Below are 12771 nucleotides of genomic sequence, written 5' to 3'. Positions count from 1 at the left end.
CCTGAACCCTGGCCACTCAACAAAGGTGAAGGGCTGGCCATCCAGAGCAAGCATCTCCCCAATGGTCTGGGTGACCTTGCTCACATTTGCAACTGGTCCCTTTTACCCCCAATGTTCCAGGGTGCCCTGCCTCTGCTGTGGGGGGATGGGGGCTGCTGTGGGGGCCGTTCCTGTGGCAAAGGGTGGTACCTGAGGAGATGATTCAGCATCCCCGAGGTGGTCATGCACTTTGTTCCCTTGCCCCGGCTGATTTTGGCTCGGCAGTGCATGCAGTTAGCAAACGCAGGATCATCTGCCAGCTCATAATGATCCCAGACCATGCTAGTACTAGACCTTTGGTGTGCAGGTACATCTATGGATGCTGCTGAACTCTCCCCCTCTTCAGCAGTCATAGGCACAGCAAGAGAGCCGCTTGCCTTCACCTATACAGAGGCACCTTCTGAAGTGCCTTCTGGGAAAGACCTCGTGGCTTGAAAGGAAAAAACTTGAGGGGTGTCGAGCACAAACTTGACCAATTCCCCATCCTTCCCCAGAACTTCCCTTGCCAGGGCACTGAGATCCAGATGTGGCGCCAGCTCTTCTTCTGGTGCTGGAAGGCTCAGCATAGGCAGTAACACAGGGGCGCTGCTGTGCTGGTTGTAGTTATGGTAGGAGAGGTTGTGGCTGCTGTGTCTGGACATGAGAAAGTCTCAGGCACAGGCAGTGGCTCTGGTGGCACTGCTGCTCCCCTCTCTTTACTGCTTGTAGCAGCCTCATCCCTTGTAGCAGGAGGAAAGAGGCTGCATCTGAGTTTGGTGGGGAGAGAAACTGCAGCTCTCCCACTTGCAACCCCCCTTGCTCCCCTTCATGCAGGCTGGCCAGTGTGGCCACCTGCCTTTCCATCCTGCTTCATAATGTGTGCCTTCGTATGTAAACTGGGACCTCTAAGTGTGCTGTGTGCCGTGGATTAGATTTCTGGATGTTATGTAAATGTGTTTGTGTCTGTAGATAATATATTGAGAAGCATTGGTGTGGTGGAAAGAATGAATGATGTATAAAAAAATACATATATAACTAAATTCCTATATATAGAATAGATCCTAGGCTACTACTAACCCTATCCAATATAAACGTAAACTAATATGAAAAGTAGTTATAAAATAAAAGCACCAAGTTCTCAGAAATCCCTGTTGCTAGTGTTGCAAGCAGGGAATCTGTCGAAGATCAGGCTTCCAGCCAATGTGATCTGACACAGAGGTGCTGGAGAACACCAGCAGCTCAGCAGCTGACCCCAAGGCAGAAAGCAAGGGAGCTGAAAAACTGCTGTCTTTTATGTGTTTTCTCTGGCCCTCCCCCAGAGCACTGGGATTGGAAGGGATCTCAGAGAATGCTGACGGGTCACTGGCCAGCCACACATGTCAGTCATGAAAGCACTCTTTCCCCCTCTCCCCCTCCTTTCCTTCCCCCACCTCCCATGGAATCCAGTATAGGCAAGTCGAATATTCAACCCTTGTTGAATATTCGACTCGCGCTGTTAATATTCGACTTCCAATATTCAATTCGACAGCTATTTGACCAGCTGCTATTTGGCTCAACTTTCACTTTTCAAGGTTGAATATGTTGAATATTTGTTGAATCGAATATTAAGTCGAAGCTTTTCACAGCCTTACCTGCCACCCAGCTGTTGCTTATCTGGTCTTGATTTTTGCTTACCTGTATTGTTTTACTACTTAGCTGTTCTTAAATTTTGCTTATCTGTACTGGTTTACTATTTACCTGTTCCTGTTTTGTGCTTACCTGTACTGGTTTATCACTTACCTGTTCTTGATTACTTCAAGTGCTACTTCACAGTCAGGGCAGCTAGGATCTGGAACCAACTTCCAAGAGAAGTGGTGCTGGCTCCTACCCTGGGGTTTTTTAAGAGGAGGTTGGGTGAACATCTTGCTGGGGTCGTTTAACCCCAGTATCATTTCCTGCCATGGCTGGGGGTCGGACTAGATGATCTACTTGGGTCCCTTCCGACCCTAGAAACTATGAAACTATGATTAGTGTTTACCTGTGTTGATTTGTTAAGTACCTGTTCCTGAGTGGAACCTCTTGTGGTAGCATATAGTTGCCCCCTGGTTCTGCTCTCAGAGTGTAGATTTATGTCAAAGTTGTATATTTGTAAATATGTCTATTAATATATCTCTCTCAGTCTATTTTTATTAATAAATCTGTATATAGTCTAGTCCATATTGTCCTGACCTGTCTCTATGGGGAACAGAGGGAAACTGAGCTTCAATTGCAATTTCCTCTCCCAGCACTCCTAGCCAACACTTCCCTTCCACTGGAGGAGGGAGCACTTACCCTGGTGCACCTGGGCTATACCTATATTAATGCTTGCACCCATGTCTAGCCTAGACTTGTGCCTTGCCCGTGCCTAGTTTCAAGCTTGAACACATACTTCACTCCTGCTTGGATCCCTACCTAGCACCTGCCTGTCACTGGTCCTGCTACCATGCCTGCCTGTTCTCATCCTGGATTGCCCTGTTTCTGCTTGCCTCTTCCTGAGTTCTCCTGTCCACAGTTTGGACTTTCCAGTATGACTTATGACCTGTATTGATCCTGTCTTGCAACCCTCACCTTGAGACCCAAGACCTTGAAGGATACCCAGATTGATTTTGGTGCTCTTTATGGTAATTCCTGCTGTAACACATTCTCTGAACAGAATCATGCCCTAACAAGGAGGAGGATAGAGAATGAAGGATTGTGATAAAACTGTCAAAGGAGGAGCCAGTGAGATTGAAGAGACATTGAAGAATAAAATAAGGGGTGGAAAGATGACATGGCTAGAAGGGAAGCTGGATCAAAGGAAGAGGAAGATGAAGCAGATGGGGAAACTATGCAGTAAAAGAGGGTTGGGAGAAATAGGTATGGATGATGAGAACTGAGAGGGGATAACAATAAGATAGAGCATAATTATCATGTTGGAAGATAAAGATAAAACAAGAACAGGGTGCCATAAGAGCAGTAATTTACTTATGCATTTAACCAGACAGAACAACCAATAATTTCTAAAGATATATAGTACATTGTGTGGCAAGTCAGAGCTGCTGAGCTGCAGGTATTGAGTCTGTATTAGTAATGGTAACACAAGGTATATCTACATATATTATTAATTCAACTAAGTCTCTGATGCAGTTTGCAGAAGTTTATTGCTCTCAGGTGCTATGTTTACACATGCACTCAGGACCACAGCATGTTGAACTAGGTCAGAACTGGCAGGGGGCCTAGAGGAAGGGAAAATATGGCCCATGGGCCAGATCTGGCCTGCCAGGCTATTCTATTCAGCCCGCTGTTGGCTTAGAAATGGTATTTAAAGATTTGCTTTGTGGAAATTGGCTTAAAGGTATAACTATATGCATTTGAATGGTTTAAGATGGACAGCAGGGGTTAATAGACTTCTAAGAAACTTGGGTATCTCACACAGTTTCTCACAGCCCTGAAAGGGGCCTGCAAGCAAAACCCTATGAAGAGAAATTGAGGGCCCTGGATCTCTTCAGTCTCTGCAAGAGAAGGCTGAGAGGTAACTTTGTGGATGCCTACAAATTCATCTGGTTGGAAGGGGGCAGCAAGGAATAGGAGATGCTCTGTTTACCTGGGCACCCCTTGGAGTAACTATGAACAACATCCATAAACTGACGGAAAGCAGATTTAGGTTAGACATCAGAAACAACTTCTTTACGGTAAGGGGTTCCAAAATCTGGAATGGGTTTCCAAGGGAGGTGTTGCTCTCCCCTACCATGGGGATCTTTAAGAGGAGGCTAGACATGCACCTAGCTGGGGGCGTCTGACCCCATCGCTCTTTCCTGCCAGAGGCAGGGGGTCAGACTCAGTGGTCTGCTAAGGTCCCTTCCAACCCAAACATCTATTAATTTATGAAAGCAGACAGGCTGTCTAACACAACAAGGCCAATAAAGACATATAGCCATGAAGCTGGAAACCGTGCACTGCTGGATCAATGGACAGGTGAGCGGGGTGGGGAGCAGTAGATAGGCAGATAAGTGGGGAGTGGCAGGTGGGTGGGCGGGGGGAAACAGTGGTGGTGGGTGGGGAAGGAAAGGAAGTGGCAAGAGAAAGGCAGTGGCAGCAGGCATGGTGGGGAAAATGGCAGTGGGTGGGAGCGTGGGACTCCAGTGCCAGGACTGGCAGCAGCAAGAGCCAGCTGGAAACTGCGGGGACTAGGCTGGCTCCTGCTGCATTCTGCAGTCTCAGAATTGCAGCCAGGAATCTCACATTGCCAGGAAGTGCCTGGTTGGGCTGGCTGGCTCCGTACCATGCTGCACAGTTCCCAGCTGCAATGCAGCACAGCAGGAGTCCTAGCATTGCAGCACAGAAACGCAGGGTGCAACACGGAGCCAGCTGGGCACCTCCCAGCACCACACAATTCCTGGTGGCACAGCACTGAGCTGACCTGGCCTGGCCCATCCTCTCCAGGCACCATACGGCTCCCAGCTGTAATGCTGGGACCCATGCAGTCTGGCATGAAACTGGTTGGTCCATAACTGCAACATGCAGTTCCCAGCTGTAACGCTGGAACCTACACTCAGCCAGACTGGCCTGATGGCACACTAGTGCCAGGAGCCATGGAGAGTCCCACACCATCAATCTGGGTGAGCTTGCAGGGTTCCTGGTACTCTAGCCAGGAGCTGCATATGGAGGGAAAGAGCCAGAGTCCCATGAGCCCCACATTGTCACCAGAAACCACATGGTGCCCTCTCCCAAACCCCACATGCACACACAGACACACACAGCCCCCCCACAAATACCATAACCACCCCCCCCACACACCCACATACATACACGCATAACCCAAAAAAACCCATATCCACCCACCCATACCCCACTTGCCCCCACAGCCTCCCCACATTGTACAAGAGTAAGACTTCATTTTGACCTATTACACAATCACCTCTATATACACAACAAAATGCACACAATTCAGGACAAAAAATATATTTTAAATAAAATATGTTATTGTAGATGCGTGATTTTTAGTATACAATTTAGCTTTTCTTCGGTTCCAAGATGGTAAGCCCCCCATAAAACAAGTACTTCTGGGGCAAGGGAAGGAATTTCTGGTGGCAAAGGTCAGGGGTTAAGGAAGGGACTTCCAGTTCCAAGATGGCAACCAGGGGGCAGGGCATCTGTTTAGGGGCAGGGCTACCCTTGTGGCCCTCAACAGCTCACCAAAACTCATTAAGCGGCCCTCCAGCTGAAATAATTGCCCACCACTACTGTAACCCAACACAATGTGCTGCAGACTGGCTGGCTGGGGCATGGGGTGCTCTGGTGTGTGGCTAGCCAGCAGGCTTCTCCTGCACTGAAGCATCCTCATGCCCCAGCCAGCCCCATAAGCATCTACACATGTATTGCTGTGGAGTAAACAATGCTGCCACAAGACAGTAGTTGCATTGACAGGTACTATTCTAAGGCAGCATTTATTAGTTTCTGGCACCCTAATAGAGTGCACGCATAAATGCTGAGACTTAACTGCAGAGCTAATTGGGCAATTCCTCAGTAAATGTCTTGTGTAGATGTGCCCACAAAGAGGTTTGCCCAGTGTCAGAGCAGAACAGAGACCGCCACTCCTGAAGGAGCTGGAGGAAGTGTCCAGGGTGTTGGTCTATAAAGAGAAGTGATGGAGGAATAATGACCTTCCTTCTGCTTCTTTTCACTCTTCAAGTATTTTTTATCTTCCTGGAGAGAAGAACAAACAGTATAAAAGACTGCCTTGTTTCCAAATTATAATACGTGTTAAAAAATTTTATTTGTCTTCAGATGTAATTTTTTGTAGAACGTGTTCTTGCCTTTACTCGGCAAAAAAAGAAAAAAAAAGTTTTCAAGCTGAATCCCTATGAAAATTAATTGACTAATGTAGTAAAGGGAGAAGAGATGGACTGATCTGGTAAAATTTAAAATTGGCATGGGGAGGCATGGGATGAGGCAACAGACACTGAGGAATGAAGACACTGTTAGCTAAAATAAAGGCTCTTCATAGTGCACAAAAATACAAGACTCAACCTCTCCAAACATTTGTGTGAACAAAAGCTTCTGCTTGCAAATAGCGACTGCAAAGAGGAACAATGAGAATGTGCCACAAATACAACTGACAAACTCACAGAAAATTATCCATTTTCACTCAGAATAATTTCAAACAAAAAGCCTCTTGCACTGTTAGTCTGGATACAGCTCGCTGTTAAATATACAACTAAGCCTTGCAGTCCTTCCCCTTGCAAAAACACCCATTGAGTTCAACAAGTTTTGCCTGAAAAAAGACAAAAAAAATTGCAGGGTTTGGTCCACAAACAGTAAATATGTAATGTTGTTTTCTATGTCTACCTCTGTATTCTGCAGAGTCTGCCAATTAGCCATAGTAATTAAGATTGATGCTCAACACCCACATTCCCACAACAACTAGATTATAGTCTAAAATAGTCTATCATCTTGAACCAATTTTTCAATGCATTAGATTTTCTAATTTGCCTGATAAGATTTCCCTTTCTGCAAACTAAGCCTTGTGTATATTCTGCTGAAGGGAGAAAATTGACATGTACGATTCCTTAAAAATAAGCAGCTTATTTTTTCTCCTCCCAGACACCAGGATCACAGGTGTTGCATTGGAGGTTGATAACACCTTCATTAAACTCTAACTGACATGTATAGCCCCAAGGATAGCAATGACTTCCCACCTCAACATTTAAGTGTCAGATTTCTCTGAACCAGTTACTGATGTAATGAGAGACTAGAGAATTTGGCTTAGAAATACTTAAGTAACACATGTCCAAACTACTGACAATAATTTATACATGTACTAAATAATTGAGGAGAAGCTGCTAATATAATGCCCACAAGAGCACAGCAATTAGATTTAAAAGATTGCTTTCACTGCAAGTGCTCTGGAACCTTTTAACTTGACGATAAAGGGCTGCTGGCTTCAACTCTGAGGATCTATTCTGGTCAACCCAGGTTCAAGAAACACTAACTTCTTTTGAATTGTATGTACTTGGATACCAGAGATACCTGTTAGAAGAAAGTGAAGAGGGTGTGGGTGCTATGAAATGAATGCAAGAACATACAGTGGCAGAGTGAAAACTGAGGATTAACAAATGCCTTTCCTGAAATCAGTTTTGTCACCATCACAGGGACTGGCAAGTTTCTACCACTGCCGCTGGGCTCGTATAACCGACTGCATTTGCCTTATTCTCCAGTCATTTTGAAGAAGTAAATAAAGCCCTTTTTCGTTTGGCATTGAACTTCATGCAGAATGAAAGCCATGGAAGCCTTGCCAACGGCTTTCGGACCCCACAGCCCCATTTTCAGTGCGGCCTTGCAAATTCTTGCAGTAGATAACAACACTAATTCATGCTCTTATGCCAGTGGGGAAATTCATAACTCTCCTCTTTGAGTGCCTGCATGACTGAGATTCATAAGGCCTGATATACTTTCTGAATTTCAACAAAATACAAAGGACATCTTGATTCCAAGGAATATTGTGATCGAGCCTTGCTTGCTAAGGTATTCAAAGCAGTGTCTTCAGCACAGATAACATCTGCAGCTCTCATTTCAAATGGTATTTGAGAGCACTAGCTTTACGTGAATTCTGAAAAAAATATTTTTGTTTCTGTCAGCACTGGGCAGAATACAATCCTGGAACATACTTTGGGCCAAAGGCAAATTTTGGGCTGTGTTTTGACTGTAGGCAGAACACATACATCCACAATTACACGTTAATTAGGGGTGTGCAAAGTCACACATGGGCCAGATCCATTTCCCAGCAGTCCCTGTCCGTATGGCTGGGACTGGTTTCCATGGAGACCCCAGCAGTAGCCACACTGTGCTAGTGTGGGACCAGGGTTTCCATGGAGACCAGCCCCAGCAGCACTGGCAGGTAGCAGCACCAGTCTCTGCCAGGCTGAGGGGGAACTGAGATGGGACTGTGCTGTGGGCAGGAGTGAGATGGGTTCAGCTGTTGCTGCCTGCGCAGGGCAGGCAGCAATAGCAGCACCACTGGAAGGAGTGGCTATGGGGGGCTACAGGGAATTTTGGAGTGGCTATAGCCCCACCAAACCCCTCCTAGCACCACCTCTGCTGGCAGGGCGTGTGGCAGAGCACAGAGATGCTGTAGGGCTGGGATCTTGAGGCAGTGACAGCATGGTCCAAAGCCAGGGCAGAGCCACACTCTGCAGCCGGTATGCCCTGGACGGGGCATGGAGGCATTGGCAATGCATACTGGGTGCATGTGTGTGCACGCATGCCCCCTGAGTGTGATGATGCATCCCCACTTGCCACCCCATGCCCCCTTGCTGCCGACACCGCTGGCAGTGTCTGCGGGCAGTCAGAAATCACCAGTCACTGCCAATGCTGCCGGCGGCATCTGCGGCTGGTTGCCACCCCGTGGTAGGCACTCGCCACCCCCTGCCCCCACTGCCAACAGGGCCAGCAGCATCTGCGGGAGCTCCCCACTTACCATCGCCACGCTCCCGCCACTGCCAGCTTTGCTGTGACCCCCAGCTGCCGGGGGCATATATCATTCATGCATGCAGGCAGCAGATTCCAGCTGTCCCAGCTCTGAACCATGCTGCCACCACCACAAGGTCCCAGCCCAACTCCAAAGCAGTACCATTCCCTGCTGTGTGCCCTGTCAGTGTTGCTGGGGCCAGTCTCCACGGAAACCCTGGCCTTGCTATCACAGTGTGGCTGCTGGTGGAGTCCCCATGGAATCCAACCCCAGGCAGGCAGGGGCTGCTGGGAGATTGAGTCCAGGCACCAGCTGGATCCACCAATTTGCCCAACCCTGCACTCAACAGTGGGCACATCTATGTAAGACATTTACTCCAGAGCTGCCTAATTAGCTCCATAGTAGTCTCAGCACCTACACATGTGCCCTTAGTAAGCCAACGGACACTAACTAACTCCACCATAGGTTAGTACTTGTAAATACAAATACTATCCTATAGTGGCATTATTTACACCACCACAATGCACATATAGACACTGACAGGGCTGGTTGAGTCATGAGGGTGCTTCAGTGCAGGGGCTGCCTGCTGATTAGCCCTGCACTGAAGCACCCTTGCACCCCAGCCAGCCCTTCCGCAGCAAGCGGAGCTGGGTTGGAGCAGCACCGGGCTGGCAGGCTGATCCCCCAGACTCCCTGCCAGCCAGGGCTGCTCCAACCCACCTCTACATGCTGCAGTCCTAGGCACACATGCAAATGCAGCAGTAAACAGGAGCAATAAACTCTGGTGCAACAGGTATTGGAGTTTATTGTGTCACATTAAAAATTTCATGTGTAGATATGTCCACTGAGACTTTAAACATTCAAATTACTTTTATTTTTGAGTACTTCACTTTGGGGTTGACCAACCCGAATAATCTTATATGAGTCTAATGTTCAAAGCATGGATGTCACACACCTTCTGAAAAGCAAGTTATTTAAAAATGTTTGGTGCACAAAAATTCAGGAAGTCAGAATCACACATCACTTTTTCACATTTTGGCCTAGAGTGTCTCTGCAAAATAAAATATTCATTACATTATAACCCTACAAACCATATATCTATCTTTCTATCTTAGTCTTATAAAGCCACTCATTATACAGTATATTAATAGCAATAGTGAAATTCCTAGTAGAATTTTATTCTGGCAAAACTCTGCTTAGAGTAAGCTTTGCAGGAGTCATATTTTAGATTTTATTAATTTACTTTTTTAATCTATTTTACCATTTTTTTCTTTTGGGTTGGGTTTTTTTTTTAGGTTTTTCCCCCAATGCAGGCAAAATATATATATATTCTTTTAAGCTTAGCACAATGTATTCTTTTAATTTTCTTACCTGGTTGCCTTCTAAAAAGTAGTCTGCATTCTATGCATCTTAACCTACCTAAGTTCAGAAAGCAGCAACACGGAAGCATGTGTAACTATCCTGGACACTTAGGCCCAGATTCAAATTATTCTTGTGAGCATGTAAATGGGTCTCTAAATTCTCTCTGGCAAAAAGTAATACAGACCCCTCTACAACAGGCATAGTGTAAGAATTGGTAGGTGCTTCCATCTTGGACTGAAAAGATGCTTAGATGCCTATATTTAAGGCTTCCAAGCACACTTAGAAGCAACCTAGATCAAGTCTCTAAATTCCCAAATCATGCCAAAGTTGTATTGAAATCCAAGTCAGAGACAGGAAATGTCTGAATTCTACCTAAATTCCCAATCCATTAGACATCCTCAGAACACACCTAACACCTAATTAAAATCAGCCCCATTGTGCTTACAATAAAACATAGTACTTACAGCTACTGATAAAAATGCCCATCTTTTGTACAATAGCCTCCCACCCAAAAAATGAAACGGATTCTAGGTAATCCTCAGCCTAAGGAGACTCAAACATGTATCTCCCCTTTTCCAAGACAGCGACCTAACCACCAAGGCAAAGTACAGGCATTCAAGAAGATCAAGGCAGAAGAAGTCTAACTTTTGAGCTTTACTCTAGGCACCCAAGGTTAGGTCAGAAGCAAGAAAAACACATTAACCCTTGTGGAAGGGAGGTTGAGGCTCAGAGCCTACCTGCATGGCTGAAGCCCAGCATGGCGGGGGGACTCTTGCATACCTGCCAGCATGTCTCCTAGATTTCCTGAGCTGCCAAAGACTCCCATAACTGTTGTAACACCTTGATTTTAAGGCTCAAAAAAAGCTTTCCACACCTTGCGGGGTATGTTTGGGTGCAGGTTTGTGTTAGATGCATGCTGGCTTCTCTCAGGGTAGCACAATATCCCTGAAGGATGGGGCTTCTAACTGTCAGTTAACCAGATTTATGACCCCACTCAATGCAACATAAATTGATAAGGCCCCAACAACAGTAGCAGATACCAGCCCTGGCACGTCTGCCTCTTCCAGGCCAGTGGTGCTGGGGTTGGGAGGGGGTTGAGGGGCACAAGGTCAGTGGGGATCATAAATAAATCAGTATCATCAGTCTTCCAAGTGGACAACCATCAAGTCCAGAGCACATTGACTATCAGAGTAGGCAACAACATCCTTCCCCATGAGCATACCCAAACTAACCAAGGAGTCACATTGGACAATTCCTTCACCTATGAGCATCACACTCAGAAGGTCAGCAGTAAAGTCTCTGCATGAGTAGCTCCCTTAAGATGTTTTGCCAGCATGACAGGGAGTACCAGCTTCAAAGTGTTCAGAATCACTGCCCTTGCAATAGTATGCGCCCCAACAGATTACTGTGCTCCTGTGTGGTGCAGAAGTTGCTGCACTAAAAGGCTCAATACTGCACTTAACAGTGTGTAGAGATTCATAATAGGCTGCACAACTTACATACCCACAGACGTGTTCCCTGCACTCTAGGTCATTAAACCAAGTGACATAAGAAGACAGGTTCTAACTGCTCCCCTGCGGCCAGGTTTCTGGGCCTGTGGAGAGCCTGGCAGGCCAAATACGGTGGCCCTGTGTGTTGTACTAAATGTAGTTAAGGGGTGGGATCAATGGGAATGAAATGATTTTTCAGAGTAATCTATTTTTACAGCATTTTATAGCAACACCAAACGAGTCCCCCACTGCATATGACCTTGACAGAAAAGCATGGGTCAAACTGAACAGACTGAAATCTGGATAAGGACAGTTGAAAATAACACTGGACAAGACGAACATCTTGAACACCCCTGTGTTAATGCGGCCTCCAGCCATCAGTCCAGCACTTAATTGAAACCTGCAATCCTTACAAATGCCCAGATGGGAAAAGATGGAATCTGCACACTGAGCAATAATACCAGACAGTGGCTCACAGCTGGCTGGAGGGAACAAGTTTGGCGGGGGGGTTGAAACAGGGGCTTCACTGACTCTTGTTAGTGACAGGCCAGGCCTATGGCTAGCCTGGTGCTCTGCAAGAGGAGTCAAGCTGTATTTGAGGCTAGAGTGCCACCCTGCAAGCAGGGGTAAGCAAGGTCCCACAAAGACCTATGGGGTGCTAACAGAATGCAACCTAATGCGAGTTCCAGTGGGATCTGGTACAGAAGTTCATTACAGTGCCCTAACTTACACATCCATCCAAGGCTAACTTAGAGCAGGATCTGCTATTTTTACAGTGTTCTATGTGGCTTGACCGTCTGTTTGGTTATAGGGTTGTAAAGAGCTTTCTGTGCACTTACACACAATAAGTATAATTGCTGTACCTGGCCCAAGTTCACAAATATTCTTAGTGAGGGAGCCTTCCAACTGTCTTGCTGAAGTTAGACCCTAGTCAGCCGGAAGTTAAGGATTCATGGGACCAAAGGAGAGCTAGCAAGAGAGAACCTAGCTGTGCAGCCTAGTGTACTTCCCTGGGAAGGGGAAGTCCTCTGTTCTGGTTCCTGCTTCCAGGGTTATTTCTGGTTTTTAAATCATTATTGTCTCATATAAACACATAGACAGCATTCTGAACAGAAGCTGAAACCTGGATTTACTTGGGAGTACCTTGATCACTGTGCCATGCTATTGTCATGTACTCTTCTGCTTGATTTCCTTCTGGACCAATAGATCTTGCATTCATTGCTTCTCTGTGGCATAGCTTCAACAGAAGATGGAAGGTGTTCCTCTGTTACTTAACTAACAGCTTGCTGCTGAAGATGCTGTCCTGAGAAGTGTAGATGTGAGTTTTACTACCACTTCCTGGAAATTGCTAATCAGTATGCTATTGGGCAATGGCTCACCACCATAATCCTACCAAGAGTCATAGAATCATAGAAGTAGGGTCGGAAGGGACCTTGT

This window comes from Crocodylus porosus, unplaced genomic scaffold, assembly GCF_001723895.1.
Source record: "Crocodylus porosus isolate Cpor-Errol unplaced genomic scaffold, CroPor_comp1, whole genome shotgun sequence".
Taxonomy (NCBI): domain Eukaryota; kingdom Metazoa; phylum Chordata; order Crocodylia; family Crocodylidae; genus Crocodylus; species Crocodylus porosus.
This window is presented reverse-complemented; position numbering follows the sequence as displayed.